The sequence below is a fragment of the Lolium perenne genome, chromosome 5 (assembly GCF_019359855.2).
Source record: "Lolium perenne isolate Kyuss_39 chromosome 5, Kyuss_2.0, whole genome shotgun sequence".
NCBI lineage: Eukaryota > Viridiplantae > Streptophyta > Magnoliopsida > Poales > Poaceae > Lolium > Lolium perenne.
In genome coordinates, this window is record NC_067248.2 from 263,667,055 (window position 1) to 263,684,860 (window position 17,806).

The 17,806-nt window shown below is 47.5% G+C and overlaps 1 pseudogene; it reads left to right on the forward strand.

The window, feature by feature from the left end:
* The first annotated feature begins 2,607 nt into the window (after positions 1–2,607).
* Positions 2,608–16,032, forward strand: LOC127302949 (ABC transporter G family member 6-like; annotated as a pseudogene).
* Positions 16,033–17,806: the final 1,774 nt, after the last annotated feature.

Here is a 17,806-nt window from a genome sequence, read left to right on the forward strand (position 1 = left end):
TTATTTGAAGCTACAAGGGGCAAGTTATTAATCATTTTTTGCAGCAAGCTACAATGTGATAAACATGACTATCAATGTCTAAGCCTTTTTTGGTAGCCACATATTTATGAATAAATTCAGTAATACTACAGTTTCTTAGAATCAGAATTTTAAATACTTTAATGAGTTTGACTGTGACTAAAACTATGGTATTAAAAACTCAGTATCTCAAAACATGAGGAAATGGAAAAACAACTTCAAACCTCTTTTTCTTAAACTAAAGTATTGCTTACCCAAGCAGTTAAATACTAGAATTTTGTGAAACTCCAGTTTTTTATAAACTTTGTTGCCAAACTAGTACTAAATCGTTTGTTGCAGCTATGAAGTGGGAAAACGAGATGGGTTTAGTTTCAAGGTGAAGACATACGAATGGTCATTCCGATCCATGAGATAAAACATTTTAAATTTGATGATGTTTCCTCTGTTTTATGTTACTCCATGTCAAACTTTGTAATATTTAACTTTACCCAAAGTAGTCAAAGTTTTACTTTAACCAAAATTTACTCGCAGAGTAAGAGAGTTGAAGTTAAATATGTGACTGTCATATAGCTACTAATCCCTTCACTCAAATGAATAATGCATCCTTGTTTTTCATGGGTTTTCTTTAACAAATAATTACTTCCAATACATAAAGATTTTTGGTGTAAAATTAGCATCATTGGAAAGTGCTTTTTCAAGAAAAATCAGTACAATATATTGAAAATTTTGTTGCTCAACCATGAAGTGAGCCTTTATTCTTGGTATATGTGTGCACTTCAAGAAAAATCAGTACAATATATTGAAAATCAGTCAAAGGTCATCTTGGTATATGTGTGCACTTTATTCTTTGAAACGAGAGTAGTATCAGACAAAGTTATTGGGGCATGGAAAAGAATTAGCTTGATGCACATGTGTTATCTCAATCAACCATGAAGTGAGCCTAGCTCAATTGATTAGGTTATACAAATATAACATTCAAGTTCAAATATTCATGGATGCCAATTAAGATTCTTATTTATACTTGAAGACCAAACTTTTCTGATAATCATCAGGTCTAGGCTTGGTGTTTAACCAAGGTAAAAAATCACAATACTCATGCTTAAAATGGTTGTGCGCATTCTTAGCTAGTGCAGAGATCGGGAAGTGAAATTCTCTCTCAATTTAGACAAGTCCCAAAAATGAAAATGCCTACCGGGTCGTTCCCGTTCGGGTGACTATGGATCCCCCCTCGAACCTTAGGCCTCCCCATCGTGATTTCCTTGGCTGATGCCGCCAATGGAGGTGGTGGCACACGTACCACCGAAGGTGGATGGCAATAGAGGCACGCGTCGGCTGTGCCCGGGAACAAAGATTTACGGTGTCTGGCGCGTGGGCGAGGTTGCATTTGGAGGTGAAGATGAGGTGGTTCGCGTAGCGGCATCTCTGGGCTAGGGTTTCACGGACGAGGTGACAATCCTCGAGAGTCTCTGGGATGCTGCCACCGAGGCGTGCGTGATGGCGGCGCAAGCCATCTTTGGCCCTATTAGGGATGCATGGCGCGCCCTCTGCTTCTTCAATAATCCACGGCTGATGACGTGTCTGGGCTACGCCAAGGACAAGGTGGCAATACGGGCCAGGTTTGGGCCTGATCTTGGGTGATTGGGTTGAGTGCCACAATCGTTGTTGATTGAAGTCCATGCGGCTAACCTCGACAGGAGCTCGTCTATGGCCTTCGTCCGAGTGTGCTCTATTGTACATCACCAGAAGGTACCACTGGTAGTTTGGAATGTCTTCTCCTCTGCAGTCGGTGGGTGGCGTGAGGTTGCTCGCTCGGACAAAATAAAGGTGGTTAGTCCCTACTGGTCTTCTTGCACCATCTCGCCGATCTTCTTGTTGTCGGCCTCCTCGTTCTGGTTGCCGACTAGTTCCGGTCTTCTTGTCTGTGATCTTTGACGTTTGGCGCATTGCACCATTGGATATCTAGAGCAGAATCAAAGCAGTCGTGCACGCCCTTATCTTCAGCGAAAGTAGCTTCCTTTTGTAGAGGCGTGGATCTTTCCTTCCTATCGGTGTCATGAGACATGTATTAATATAGATTTTCATGAAACTGGTAGAGGTGGAGAAAGTCATGAGTGGCTACGATCGGAGGCTAGTAATTAATGGCGGACTGGGTATTGGTTGGGATGAAGACTATGCGGCACATGTTCTCCTTGTGTGTCGGGTGCTTAACGACTTACAGTAACAACTTTGGCAAGCGGGGGTGGCAGTGAAGATGGACTGCTTGGTGGTGCTCCTCGAGTACCGAGCCACGATTTCTAGGTTCAAAAAATTAAAATCTGAGCAATGGCCTTGCTGCACGGACTATTTTGGAAACTCAAACTTTTTTTTAGGGTTAAAACTCAAGATCTTTGGTCGGGTAATGATAACCTACTAATATGTTTTATCAAAAAAAAAAATATGTGAAGCAGCTGTATACTACTTAAGTAGCGCGCGGCATGACCGCGTCCATATCCCCTATAAATAGATCGACACACGCGCAGACAATGAAATGAAACATACACACAGACAAGCTCTCGCAACCAACAAAGCCTTTATAGTATAGTTCTTTGATTGATTTTCTGGATCACAGACATACCGAACAATGGATGGAGGTGCCGGGGACGGCCGGCGCAACCACCTGCCCCAGGCGACCACCGAAGTCCACAAGTCCAGGAACCATGTCGTGGACGTGCAGCCCACGGGCGGCGACGATTCTACTCCGATCACAGTTGACTTAAACTGCCGCCCAGCCATCCACTTCGTGCTGGCCTTCAACGACCTGACGTATAGCGTCAAGCGTCCCCAGAAGAAGGCGACGGCCGCTGTTTGTGACGGTCACGTGCATGGCGCGAGAAGAAACATGCTGCTCGACGGCGTCTCTGGCTCCGCAAGGGAGGGGGAGATCATGGCCGTGCTCGGCGCGAGCGGCGCCGGCAAGAGCACGCTAATCGACGCCCTCGCCGGCCGCATCCAGCGTGGGAGCCTGCAGGGTGCGGTGACCCTCAACGGGGACGCCCTCGACAGCAGCCTGCTGAGGGTCATCTCGTCGTACGTGATGCAGGACGATCTGCTCTACCCGATGCTCACCGTCGCCGAGACGCTCATGTACTCGGCCGAGTTCCGGCTGCCGCGCTCCACTGGTGGAAAAAGGGGCTTTGGTCGCGGTTGGCAACTGCCATTAGTCGCGGTGGCGCAACCGCGACCAAAGTATCGCGACTAAAGGCCCCCCCGTGGGCCGCAGGCGAGCGCCAGGGCGGAGGACCTTTAGTCGCGGTTCTTCTGGCCAACCGCGACTAAAGGCCTCCGCAGGGTTTAGGGTTTTAGCCCCCCTCCCCCTAAATCTGGTTTCTTTTTAATTTGTATTGTTTTATTTCTTTTGGGTTTTAATTTTGAAGGAGTTTCACATATTGTACGGTACTGTATACATACATGCATATGAATGTACAATTTCAAACAAATTTGAAATTAGAACCAAAAAGAATTCAAGAGGAATATACAATATATATTCAATATCGGATGACCATATACAATATATATTCAATATCGGATGACCATATACAATTTTGAACAAGTTAGTTACAAATTCTGGTGCATATAAAGTTCTACGTCATCGTAATAGTGTTCTCCTCTAGGATCGATGACTTCCCTCGCCAACCATCCAGCTAGTTCCTCTTGAAGTGGTCGGAAGCGAGCTTCTGGACTAAGCGTCTTCCGGAGGTTATTCCTCATGATGTTGTTCTCACACTTCTGGTCCCGCTCATTGCAGTATCTCCGGATCCTCTCACAAACATAGTATCCACATAGATTGGTCCCCGGTGGCTGAATATCCCCAGTCGTCCGCACTGCCATTTTAAAATGTAGCTCTTTTTTGAATTCACCGACCTTGGTATCTACGAACCGTCTCCAAACCCTACGAGGCAAAGAAAATTAAATAAACAAGAGAGTTATTAATTAGTTACTTGATATTAGGAAATGATGAACGAAATAGGCCGATCGATATAGAGCGCAAATGAATGAAAATAATTACTTTTGCATCATTTTTCTCATGTCGCCCCAAAGCGCCGGATCCATATTCAGAGAGTCGTGGACGAGAACTGAGGAGGTCTGAACTTTAATTACCATAAGAATCCAGTGGAACCTGCGGACACGATACATGCACAATCATGCATAACTCATCGATTAGCCACATACCATGCATGGAGTAAACAAAAGAGAATGTGCTCAAGACAGAAACACTCACCCAAAATGGTAAGGAAATAGAATATCACTTTTCTGTTGCTGTTTTCTAATAAACCGCCACAGGTCATCCTCCACGTCGGCGGGGTGGTGTTCTAACACATGTGAATTAACGATGTGTGGGTCAATGAACCCAACATCATGGATGTTCCTTATTCGCATTTCCCGCTTCTTCATTCTGCATAATAGCGTACACAACAAGATAGTTAGGACAATATATATATATAGTGCAGGCAATGAACGAGATGGGGTAGAAATTAATAAATCACTTACAGAACGTAGCAACTGATGATAGATTTGTCGAGGTCGCGCAGATTGAACAGCTGGAACAATTCACTCAGATGAATTTGTACCCGTGAATGTTTGAAGTGATGCTCATATCTAACTTCCGCATAGATATACTCTTTGGCGTTTTTATGTTTTATGTAACCCTTGTACCAATTTAGCAGACCTTTCATTTGTCGAGGTAGATCCTCTTCCTGCGCAGGCTCGACGAGAGGGCCATTCTTCACATATGTAAATACTACGTCCTTCATTGGCGCCTCATCAAGGCCTAGCAGTGCACGAAGAGTGATACCTAAGTCGGCCGCTTGTTCTCTCGGCACTCGTTACGTCAATCCATGTGCTGCCGCATCTGCTATGATATCGGGGCATCCGGATCGGCGGCTTGCACTATGAGCGGGGCGATCGATTGTTTACTTTGTTCCCCGAGCTGGGCAACTTCTTTCCCCCTTTCTAATTTTGACTCGGCCTCGTCCTCCAAGGCTTTCTTCTCCGCCAACTCTTGGTTCCTCTTGAACGCGAGTGCTTGCCTACGAAGTTCACGTACATAGTCGTCAGGCAGATTCTTCGCGGCTTGGGACGGTGTGTTCAAAAATGACTTAGCCCACCGCTTTTGCTTGTCGAATATACTGGCTTGGGCTCGCCCTCTCTTTTCTTCTTGCACTCCTCCTTCCATTTCTCATGCTGAGCAGCCACGGCCGCTGCATTTTCCTCGACACTAAGTTCCCAAGGCCTCGGGATGAGAGGCTTCAGTGATGGCTCTGGTATCTTTGTTTTCTTAGGTACATAAGGGTCCGGGTTAATAACCCAGGACTGCTTCTGCTTCTTCGCCGGAGGTGGATTGGGGGGCGGTACCGGTGTCTGATCACCCGCCGGACGAGGACTGGGGGGCGGCGTCGGCTGACGTGAATGAGGTGTATTAGGTGAAGCACCACCACCACCACCGCCACCGCCACCGTCACCGCCACCGCCACCGCCACCGTCACCGCCACCGCCACCACCACCACCGTACGGGGGTGGACTTGTTGGCGCCTCGCCTGGAAACTTGATAAATTTCTTCTGCCATAGAATGAACTGGCGCTTGACATCTCCAAGTCTTTTCACCCCTTCAGGTGTAGCAATGTCAATGTCCAGGTCCTCAAACCCTTGGACTATCTCCTCCACCGTGACACGAGCATAGCCATCTTGAATGGGGTTGTTGTGGTGGAGTCCTCCAGGTGGCAAAACACTGCCGATGGCTACCTTCATGGACATGTTCCCCATAGGATAATACAGATGACATGCTTTCATCTCCTTTATATCGTCCACGGGGTAGCGAGGAGGCTCCGGTGCAGTAATTTCGACCACCAGAGGCTCCGGTGCAGTAATTTCGATCGTCGGTGCACCAGCCGGTGAGGCCTCCGTGGAAGCCACGCTGCTTCTTCTCCGCTGCTGGCTTCCGAGATCCATTGGATGATCTTCATGCTGCGCCCGAGCTGCATCTCTTTCGGCGACTAGTACACTCACGGTTTTCTTCATCACATCCATTTCCGTTACCAACTTCGCCACAACATCTGCATCCCGATCCATCTTTCTCTTACGGCTTCTGTAACCGTACGGGTCATCGTTCTGGGGGAACCCTACTTTCCACGGAATGGGCCCCATGCCTCGTATACGTCCTCCGTGTTCGGGATTCCCGAGGGCTTTTGTCGGGCGTCGTTCTCTGTTGAACTTGATCCTCCCCTCTTGAGCCTCCCTCATTGCCTCAATAAGCTTTTGGGTGGGTGTAATTATTTTGCCCCGATAAACACACTCCCCGTCTCCGGGTTCGCCGATCCCCCATGCCCGTACCACCAGCTTTTGGCCCTTGGGTCCCATCCCTCCGTACTGGACGGATTCCTCGCGCCTCAGCTCGTTCTCCATCTTCTCGCCACTTAGGCTGCCAAAAGCGATACCCTCCTGGCCCCATGATATGATTGTACTCCTTCTTGGCCGCATTCTCCTTATTTTTTCGATATTTCAAGGAACTGCTCCGATTTCTTTTGCTTCACAAATTCTGGCCAATCATGTTCCAGTTTCTCATATTGTCCTTTGAAATCCGGAGTCTTGCCCGGCTTGACAAAGTCATGGGCTAGATTTTGCTTGTATTTCCGGAATGCGTTGGCCATCCTAGAAAGAGCGAACTGTTTGACTAGCTTGCACCTCTCCTTGTTTTCCTGAATCTTGTTACCCGCCTCATCGTATCTGCGGTATTCCGGAGGTAGAACGAAATGTTCCATAAGCTTCTTGAAGCAATCTTTTTTTGTTCTCTTATCGACAAAAGTGAAACCAAGACGTGCCTTCTTTGGCTCATTCCACTCTGGACGGTGATCGAGACGTTGTCTCTAACAACGGCTCCGCATTGGCTGACAAACTTGGTGGCGTTCTTGCTGGGCTCCAGCGGCCTGCCGGTTTGTTCATCGACAACATCGATGGTGCATGTTTCGTTTGGTTTCATCGTCTTGGTTGCGCCACGCTTTGACGACGTACTCGATTTTTTCGACGATCCGGCCGAGGGCTAAAATAAGAAAGAGAGTCGCGCGCGTTAGTACACACACATTTATTCAAATCAGTTAGTTTGTATCACCAGACGCTCAATATGTATATATATATACCTCGGCGCCGGAGGTGGTTGCTACTTCCAATTGAAGATCGTCGTTTATCGACGTTTCTTCGGCATCATCTTGCTGACGGCGCCCTTCATCTTCACACTCAAGGTTCAGATAAGAAGAGATATCATCTTCTTCTTCTCCGGTCGGCACATATGGAATATCGCCTTTTATGATGCCGAACATATGGTCTTCAGCGTCCGGATCATAGTTGTCCAGAATCGGGTCAGCTCTATCGTCCGCCATATGTCAGTCCTGAAAACATGTAGTAAAAACAAATTAATTGTGTATATGCCAGCATTATCATATCTCTTCTACATATAAAGAGAGAGGGCGACGAGGGAGGCGAGAGGGGGGACGCAGTGATCGCGTGACCGAGAGAACGGTGGTGGTGGCGAAAGGGGGGACGCAGTGACCGCGTGACCGAGAGACCGGTGGCGGTGGCGAAAGGGGGACGCAGAGACCGGTGTGGCGGTGACCGAGAGGGCGGTGGCGGTGCCGAGGAAATTGTTGTTCTACATTTTGGACAAAATTCACTACAGATGATGTGTGTAATTGTTGTGTATGAGATTAATTGTTGTGTATGCAAGATAACTGTGAGTAAATTAACAATGTTAACAATGTAAAATCAATAAGTTTACAACATTAATTTGTTATGTTAGTAACAAAACCAAATGTTGTTAGGGGCACACTGAATATTGTTGTGTATGATACCCTGAAAATTGGTGTTGTTCATATATACCTTGAAAATTGATGTTGATTCCTTGTTGTTCTACATTTTGGAAAAAATACTACATATGATGTGTAATTGTTGTGTATGCAAGAGAACTGTAAGTAAAAATAACAACGTTAACAATGTAAAATTTATAAGTTTACAACATTTGTTTTTTTGTATTAATTATAGCAACAAAAACAGATGTGTAAATTTCTGTTAAATTTTGTTACATATTACATATTTGTTAAATTTTGTTAATTTTGTTAATTTTGTTAATTTTGGACGAAATTCACTACAGATGATTTGTTAAATTTTGTTAGTATACAAATTTTTAGTTAAGTTAAAAAAACAAAAAAAAAACAAAAAAAAAGAGAGGCAGGGGCGCCGGCCGTCTCTCTCTCTCCCCGCGCCCTCGATCTCTCTCTCTCTCCCGGCCGGGCGCAGCGCGCGGGCGGCGGCGGGCAAGCGGCGGGCAACAGCGGCGGCGCTGCGAGTGGGGGCGGCGGCGCGCGGTGGCGCGGCAACAGCGCGCGCGAAGACCGCGGGAGCGCGGCGGCGGTTGTTAATTCGATCGATCGGCGCGACGGGCCGGGACGGCGAGGACGACGTGACGGCGGCGCGAAGACGGGGCGGCGCGCGTTCGGCGGCGGCTCGGCGCGGCGACGGCGGCGTGACGACGACGGCGACGGCGGCGTGACAGAGGCGACGGCGACGGCGGGCGGTGGCTTCAGCCGTCGAGGAGTTCGTCCGTTCGCGCGCGGAGAAGAAGATGAAGTGGCCGCTCGCGCGGCGCCCGTATTTATACTAACACCCCTTTAGTCGCGGTTGGGAGGCGGCCCGCGACTAAAGGTACTTTAGTCGCGGTTGGCCACACCAACCGCGACTAAAGGGTATTTTCGCCGGTTTTCGGTTCCTCGCGAAAATTACCCTTTAGTCGCGGTTGGCGAGGCCAACCGCGACTAAAGGTATTTTTTCAAATTACTTTTCTTTTTCAAATTACTTTTCTTTTTTGAATTACTTTTCTCTTTCAAATTACAAATAATATATCAAAAAGTAAAGAAAAATAAAACTAATTCATTTCAAAATCTGAAAAATACATATAATATATCAATAAATTCAGAAAAATAAAACTAATTCAATTCAAAAACTTAAAAATACAAATATTATATCATAAAATTCAGAAAATTAAAACTAATTCATTTCTAAATATTAAAAATACAAATAATGTATGAAAATATTCAGGAAAATAAAACTAATTCATTTCAATATGTTAAAAATACAAATAATATATCAAAAAATTCAGAAAAATAAAACTAATTCATTTCAAAATCTGAAAAATACATATAATATATCAATAAATTCAGAAAAATAAAACTAATTCAATTCAAAATCTTAGAAATACAAATATTATATCAAAAAATTCAGAAAATTAAAACTAATTCATTTCTAAATGTTAAAAATACAAATAATGTATGAAAAAATTCAGGAAAATAAAACTAATTCATTTCTTCCCGCCTCTTTCCGCCGACCCCCTCTTCCCTCCTCGTCTTCCCGCCATTTCTTCCCTGTCTTCCCGCCTCTTTCTTCCCGCCAATTGTTTCCTGCCAATTTCTTCCGGCCTCTTTCTTCCCGCCAATTTTTTCCCGCCAATTTCTTCCCGCCACTTTCTCCCCGCCTCTTTCTTCCCGCCTCCTGTCTTCCCGCTCCCATTTTTCCCGCCATTTGTCACTACATATAGGTAGCCCGGCTTGGCCAGCATTATCATCTCTACAATCTCTCATCACTCTCTCATGGCTTCCACCGCACCCACTCTAACCTACCGGCAGTGGAGGAGCTTTGCGCCTCGAACTACCCTTGCCCTCCGGCTACCGCGTCCCGCCGGCCGGAGCCTAAGCGCCGGCGGCGTGCCGGTCCCTCCCGTCCCTCGTGGTACCGCGCGCCGGCGGCCATCACGAACCACTACTACCTCGACCTCACGCCGGAGCAGCGGATGAATCCGCCGGCATCCCGATAACCAGCATACTTGGGACGCCTTCTTCATCAATCGGCGTGAGAGGGCGCTCGCCGTGTATGAGGAGGACGGTCCGCCTCCCGGAAACTTCCACGAGGCCGGCCGTCGGCTATGGTGGTACGGCCGGACTCGCAGCGTCATGGACTACATCACGGCCGGCGATATCCCCCGCCCGCGCTACCCTCGCTCGAGCCACGAGCGCCGCCCGACGACAATGACGACAAAGAGCGACGACGACGCCGGCAACTTAGAAGGCGACGACTACCAGTATAACGGCGGCGGCTATGAAGACTACGAGTATGCATATTATACGCCTAGGCAGGAGTATGACTAAATCACTCCAAATTTCATGTATGCAGGAGTATGACTTAGTCACTCCAAATTTCCTATATGCAGGAGTATGACTTAGTCACTCCAAATTTCATGTATGCAGGAGTATGACTTAGTCACTCCAAATTTCATGTATCATCGTTGCTATCTCGAGTCAATTGAATCATTCGAAAATGGACACCAAACACATCACGGGTAATATAATTCACATGATTCATTCAACAAAGTTTGGTACAATAAATTATTACACATCATTTCTTCCCTTGTGTCCCTGCTTGCTTACGATTGTGCCGTATCCATGGAGCATCCTCATCATTTAACTTAATGCTTGGGTCGGTGTTCACTTTGAAGGGCGGAATTTCAGCAAACATATTATAATCTTCTGACATGTCTGTCTTGTCCTCCACTCCCACGATGTTTCTTTTCCCTGAAAGAACAATGTGGCGCTTTGGATCATCGCATGATGTACTGATCGTTTTCTTATCTTTTCGTTTCCTCGGTTTGCTACTCATGTCCTTCACATAGAAAACCTGAGCGACATCTTTCGCTAGGACGAATGGTTCGTCAAGGTAACCAAGATTGTTGAAATCCACCATTGTCATTCCGTATTGCTGGTCCACCTTTACCCCACCTCCTGTTAGCTTGAACCATTTGCACCGGAACAAAGGGACCCTAAAGGAGGGTCCATAGTCAAGTTCCCATATCTCCTCTATGAAACCATAATATGTGACCTTTTGCCCATTCTCGGTTGCTGCATCAAAGCGGACACCACTGTTTTGGTTGGTGCTCTTTTTATCTTGGGCGATCGTGTAAAATGTATTCCCATTTATCTCGTACCCTTGGAAAGTCGTTATAGTCGAAGATGGTGTCTTGGCCAACATGTACAGCTGATCTACAACCTTATTGTCACTCATTAAATGTTTTCTCAACCAACTGCCGAAAGTCTCCATGTGGGCCTTCCTAATCCAGGATTCAGGCTTCCCAGGGTTGTCCGAGCGTAAAATATTCTTGTGTTTCTCAAAGTACGGAGCCACCAAGCTGGAATTGGTTAGAACTGTGTGGTGTGCTTCAGTCAGAGAATGGCCGTCCATACATATCATTGATTTCCTTCCGATCGTGCCTTTTCCACTTAGTCTCCCCTCGTGCCGCGATTGAGGAAGACCAATCGGCTTAAGGTCAGGAACAAAGTCAACATAAAACTCAATTACCTCCTCATTTCCATAGCCCTTGGCGATGCTTCCTTCTGGCCTAGCACGGTTACGAGCATATTTCTTTAATACTCCCATGAACCTCTCGAAGGGGAACATATTGTGTAGAAATACAGGACCGAGAATGGAAATCTCATCGACTAGGTGAACCAGGAGGTGCGTCATAATATTGAAGAAGGATGGCGGGAACACCAACTCGAAATCGACAAGACATTGGATCACATCGTTACAGAACCGTGGTAGAACTTCTGGATTGATTACCTTCTGAGAGATTGCATTGAGGAATGCACATAGCTTCACAATGGCTACTCGAACATTTTCCGGCAGGAGCCCCCTCAAAGCAATCGGAAGCAATTGCGTCATAATCACGTGGCAGTCGTGAGACTTCAGGTTTTGGAACTTTTTCTCCGCCATGTTTATTATTCCCTTTATATTGGACGAGAATCCTGACGGGACCTTCATACCGCTCGGGCATTCAAAAAGATGACCTTCTCTTCTTTGGTCACAGCGTGCTGGCACGACCTTGAAACCGTTCCGGATGCCGGTCATCGTGGTCTTTCAAACTTTGCTGGTCCTGCCGTGCTTCCTTTGTATCATTTGACTTCCCATACACGCCCAAGAAGCTTAGGATGTTCGCGCAAATATTCTTCGTAACGTGCATCACGTCGATTGCAGAGCGGACTTCTAGGACTTTCCAATATTCTAGCTCCCAGAATATAGATTTCTTCTTCCACATGGCTACGTGCCCGTCAGCTCCCTTCGGAACTGATTGTCCGCCAGACCCTTTCCAAAGATGACTTTCAAACCCTTGACCATATCAAATACCTCAGCACCGAGTGTGTTCCGCAGGCTTCGGCCGGTGATCTGCCTTGCCGTTGTAATGCTTGCCTTTCTTTCTTCTTGGATGACCTTTCGGAAGAAATCGACGATGCCCAAGGTACACGTTCTTCTTACAATTTGGCAAATGTACACTTTCGGCCTCATGTAAGCGGTGCGTGCATGCATTGTATCCCTTATTTGACAGTCCCGAAAGGTTACTAAGAGCAGGCCAATCGTTGATGGTTACGAAAAGCAACGCTCGTAGGTCAAATTCCTCTTCTTTGTGCTCATCCCACACACGGACACCAGGTCTGCCCCACAGCTGTAAAAGTTCATCAACTAATGGCCTTAGGTACACATCGATGTCGTTGCCGGGTTGCTTCGGACCTTGGATGAGCACTGCATCATAATGAACTTCCGCTTCATGCACAACCAAGGAGGAAGGTTGTAGATGCATAGAGTCACGGGCCAGGTACTATGGCTGGAGCTCTGCTCGCCAAAAGGATTCATGCCATCCGTACTTAGACCAAATCTTATGTTCCTTGCGTCAGCTGCAAAATCTTTGAACTCTCTCGTCGATCTTTCTCCATTGCGTTCCATCTGCGGGGTGTCTCAACTCCCCGTCCGACTTACGGTCCTCTTTGTGCCATCGCAACAACTTGGCATGCTCTTTGTTCCTGAACAGACGTTTCAACCGTGGTATTATAGGAGCATACCACATCACCTTGGCGGGAACCCTCTTCCGGGTTTCTCGGCCCTCAACATCGTCACCAGGGTCATCGCCTCGATCTTATAACGCAATGCGTTGCATACCGGGCATTCATTCAAATTCTCGTATTCACCGCGGTAGAGGATGCGATCGTTGATGCATGCATGTATCTTCGTAACCTCTAAATCTAGAGGGCAGACAACCTTCTTTGCTTCGTACGTAGTGGCGGGCAACTCGTTATTCTTTGGAAACATATTCTTCAACATTTTCAGCAAGTTTTCAAATGCCGAGTCAGCTACACCTGCTCGTGCCTTCCATCTCAGCAAATCCAGTGTGCAGCCCAGCTTTTTCAGACCATCATCGCATCCGGGGTACAGCGCCTTCCTGTGATCCTCTAACATGCGATCCAAATTCTCCCTCTCTTTTTCAGTTTCGCAGCGTCTCCGTGCATCAGCAATGGTCCGACCAAGATCATCAACGGGATCATCATCACGTGCCTCTTCTTCACCTTCCCCTTCACCTTCCCCTTCACCTTCAGCATCCTCCATGAAAGTATCACCGAAATGAGCAAGATAGCTTTCATCGATGAAATCATCCCCTTCTTCATCTTCTTCCATTATAACCCCTCTTTCTCCATGCTTGGTCCAACAATTATAGCTTGGCATGAAACCGTGCCGAAGCAGGTGCATGTGAACATCTCTTGAGGAAGAGTAACCATTCTGATTCTTACATTTAACACATGGACAGATAACAAAACCCCCCTGCTTGTTCGCATTAGCCACTACGAGGAAATCTTTCAAACCCGCACTGAACTCGCCGGAGAGTCGGTTACCGTACATCCATTGTCGATTCATCTGCATTATTATAATATAAAATATATAATTAACCATCATGCATTTGTTAAACTAACTAGCTACAAACAATATAAATTAAACAATGAACTACACACATGCACATGCACATTTTATCAACGACACATCAAAGGTTCAAGTTGCTAACCGCGATCGAGGAGGAAAAAATAAATGAGAAAGCTCAAGTGTGGCTCCAACACTTCATATCATGTTTGTTTCATGCTCTTGGGGCATTTCATCAAACACCTTATGTGCATAAGAGGAACCAAAAGCAAACCTAACACCCACTTGTGAAGCTTGTGAAGAGAATGGCACCAAATGGCTAAGTGTTGGCTGCTGGGTGGGTATATATAAGGGAGGGGCTTTAGTCCCGGTTGGCCTGGCCAACCGCGACTAAAGGCCTTCGGGCACCTTTAGTCGCGGTTGGCCTGGCCAACTGCGACTAAAGCCCCCCACGTGCACCGGCTGGCCACCGAGCGCCCTGGGCCCAGGCCTTTGGTCGCGGTTCGCCTCCCGAACCACGACTAAAGGTACCATTAGTCGCGGTTCCTGCAGCATCGTGACTTATGGGGCTCACCCGAAGCCTGTTTTTCCACCAGTGCTCGCTGTCGGCGTCCAAGAAGAGGAGCCGCGTGGAGGCGCTCGTCGACCAGCTCGGCCTGCGCGCGGCGGCCAACACCATCATCGGCGACGAGGGCCACCGCGGCGTGTCCGGCGGCGAGCGCCGGCGCGTCTCCATCGGCATCGACATCATCCACGACCCCATCATCCTGTTCCTGGACGAGCCCACGTCAGGGCTCGACTCCACCAGCGCCTTCATGGTGGTGAAGGTGCTGCAGCGCATCGCGCGGAGTGGAAGCGTGGTGATCATGTCCATCCACCAACCAAGCTACCGCATCCTGGGGCTCCTGGATCGTCTCCTCTTCCTCTCCAGCGGTAGGACCGTGTACTACGGCCCACCGGCCGCCTTGCCTCGCTTCTTCTCGGAGCTCGGCCAACCGATCCCCGACGGTGAGAACCCGGCCGAGTTCGCGCTGGATCACATACGCGAGCTCGATGGAACCGAGGCCGGGATCGAGGAGGTCGTCAAGTTAAACAAGTTGTGGCAAGAGAAGGCGGCAAGCAGCAGGGAGCCGTCTATGTCGTCGCTTAAGGAGAGCATCATCTTGAGCATCGCCCGCGGAAAGCTGGTGTCCGGCTCCGGCTCCACATCCCAAGTTGCCACTTACGCGAACCCGTGGTGGGTGGAGCTTTCCGTGCTGACGCGGCGAGGATTCACCAACTCGCGGCGCACGCCGGAGCTATTCCTGATGCGGTTCGGCGCGGTGGTGGTAACTGCTTTCATCCTCGCCACCATTTTCTGGCAGCTGGACAACACCCCCAAGGGCGTGAAAGAGCGGCTCAGCTTCTTCGCCAACGCCATGGGCACCATGTTCTTCACCAGCGCCGACGCGCTCCCGGTTTTCCTCGTCGAGCGCTACATCTTCTTCCGGGAGACGGCGCACAACGCGTACCGCCGCTCCTCCTACGTCATGTCCAACGCCATCGTCACCTTCCCGCCCCTCATATTCCTCTCCCTTGCGTTCGCGGCCATCTCCTTCTTCGCCGTAGGGCTGGCCGGCGGCACCGAGAGGGCTTCGTCTTTTTCGCCCTCATCGTGCTTGCTTCCTTCTGGGCCGGGAGCGGGTTCGTGACCTTCCTCTCCGGCGTCGTGCCCAACGCCATCATCGGGTACACCGTCGTGGTGGCCGTGCTCTCTTACTTCCTGCTCTTGAGCGGCTTCTTCGTCATCCGTGACCGCATACCGGACTACTGGATATGGCTGCACTACCTCTCCCTCATCAAGTACCCGTACGAGGCGGTGATGCTCAACGAGTTCGGCGCCGACCAAGGAAAGTGCTTCATGATAGGGGTGCAGATGTTCGACGGGACTACCATGGCAAAGCAGGCCCTGTCCACCCAGGTGGCGGTGCTTGACGCCATCAGCCTCAACATGCAGGTACCCCTCAACAGCACATCCTGCATTGCCACGGGGGCCGACATACTGGCCGAGCTGGCCGTGGACCAGCTCGGCAAATGGGCCTGCCTTTGGGCCACTGTCGCGTGGGGGTTCATCTTCCGAGTGTTCTTCTACATCACGCTCCTCCTCCGCAACACTAACAAAAGGAAGTGAACACAAACCTAATCATGTTAAACATGTTATTTTAGCTCAAGTTTACGGATTTATTCTTATTCTTAAGGTTATTTTAGCAGATGGACAAGCCTCGATCTCGGCCACTGTCTCATGTTATTTTAGCTCAAATTTACAGATTTATTCTTATTCTTAAGGTTGCAAGAAATATTCATCGTGTACGCATGTTGTAATGTATAGTTTGCTCATTGAACGCGAAGGAATGGGAGTTATTTTTTTTCCAAGAATACCCCTAGAAGGAACTTACTCTCGCTCAAGTTTACAAATTTATTTTTATTCTTAAGGTTGCAAGAAATATTCATCGTCTATGCATGTTGTAACATATAGTTTGCTCATTGAGCGCCAACGAATGGGAGTGATGTAATGTTATTTCACGCCTGTTCCCACACGTCAACGTGAACCTCTCAACGCGGAACGTCAGGTGCCACATATCCTGTGTGTGGCGACTCAAAATGTCAAGCCCCATTGCCGAATGTCCTTGTTTACAAAAAGTTGGGGTGGTCCAATTTTACAATGTATTCTTGGTAGTTTCTTGTGAAGCCCCATTGCCGAAAGGATGAGACGCGGCGCGCGAGGATTGACACATATGCGGCGCGAGCGCTTCGCTCTGACAGAGAGTGTTTAGAGCGCTTCGCTCCGGCTCTATTATGCTACTTTTATGATTCTATATGAAGTGCTTAGAGCGCCCGTTAAGTAGATTTATTCATTCAAAACAAAACAGAAATGCAGAGAGTAAATTTGGTAGCTAGTCCACTAGCCGTGCCGTTGCCAGGCGTCCAACACAAAACAAAAATGCAGAGAGTAAATTTGGTATCTAGTCCGCTAGCTGCGCAGTCGTCAGTCGCGAATATTCACGCGAGTGCACGAGCTATGCGCGCATATATGAGGTACAATTCTATATGTGTTTCTAACATTTTACATCACTACAACGGCTTCTCTTATATTACATTAGAACATTTAGGTATTTTGCAGCTGTCGTGGGAACTTGCAAACGGGCAGCCCTCGGCGAAAGATTCACCCTTGACAGAGTCACGTGAGCAGTCGGTGTAAACTCAGCCCTCGGTGCACCCCGTATACGCCGACGGTGGCCGTCGGTCTAGACCCTCGGCGCAGGCCACGTCGTCCCGTCCATTAACTTCAATTTTTTTTTTGCTTAACATCTCCTTTACCTTCGTGTGAGATTCTAAGTAAGAAACAAAACATTTTTGATAATACTACCATATCAATCATATTAATTCTTAGACCGTGGTATCACAACTCTTTCTTATTTTGAATTTTAAACAATTATTTGAATAAACATTAGTAATAATAATCTTTATGCAGGATACAATTATTAATTTAATTTTTTTAAACATAAAAAATATAAAATCTTGATTTTCTGGCTAGAAAAAAATCTTGCGATTTTCATATTTCCATTTCGATATATTATACATTTTTCCGACGTCGTATGCAAAAGTTAATAATATTTTAGTTTTTTCTAAACTTTTCTTGCAAAAGAAAATCGACATTCAATTTTGTTAATTTCCCCCCAATAGTTGTTTAGGTAATATATATACACCAATCTCGAAGGATTTTGGTTCGGATTCGCTTCTCTAAAACAAAGCCAGTACGCGCCTTAAATTTGGTTCGAATTCGTTTCTCCAAAAGTATAGGCCTAAGAGCATATCTAGCAGAAACGGCATATCAGCCTGCAAACGCGGCAGCGGGCCGATATGTAGGTTTCGGTGGTTTTTTGGGCTAGACAAGACCCCGCATCGGTGGTCTGGCCCAAATAATAGATCCAGTCCGTAG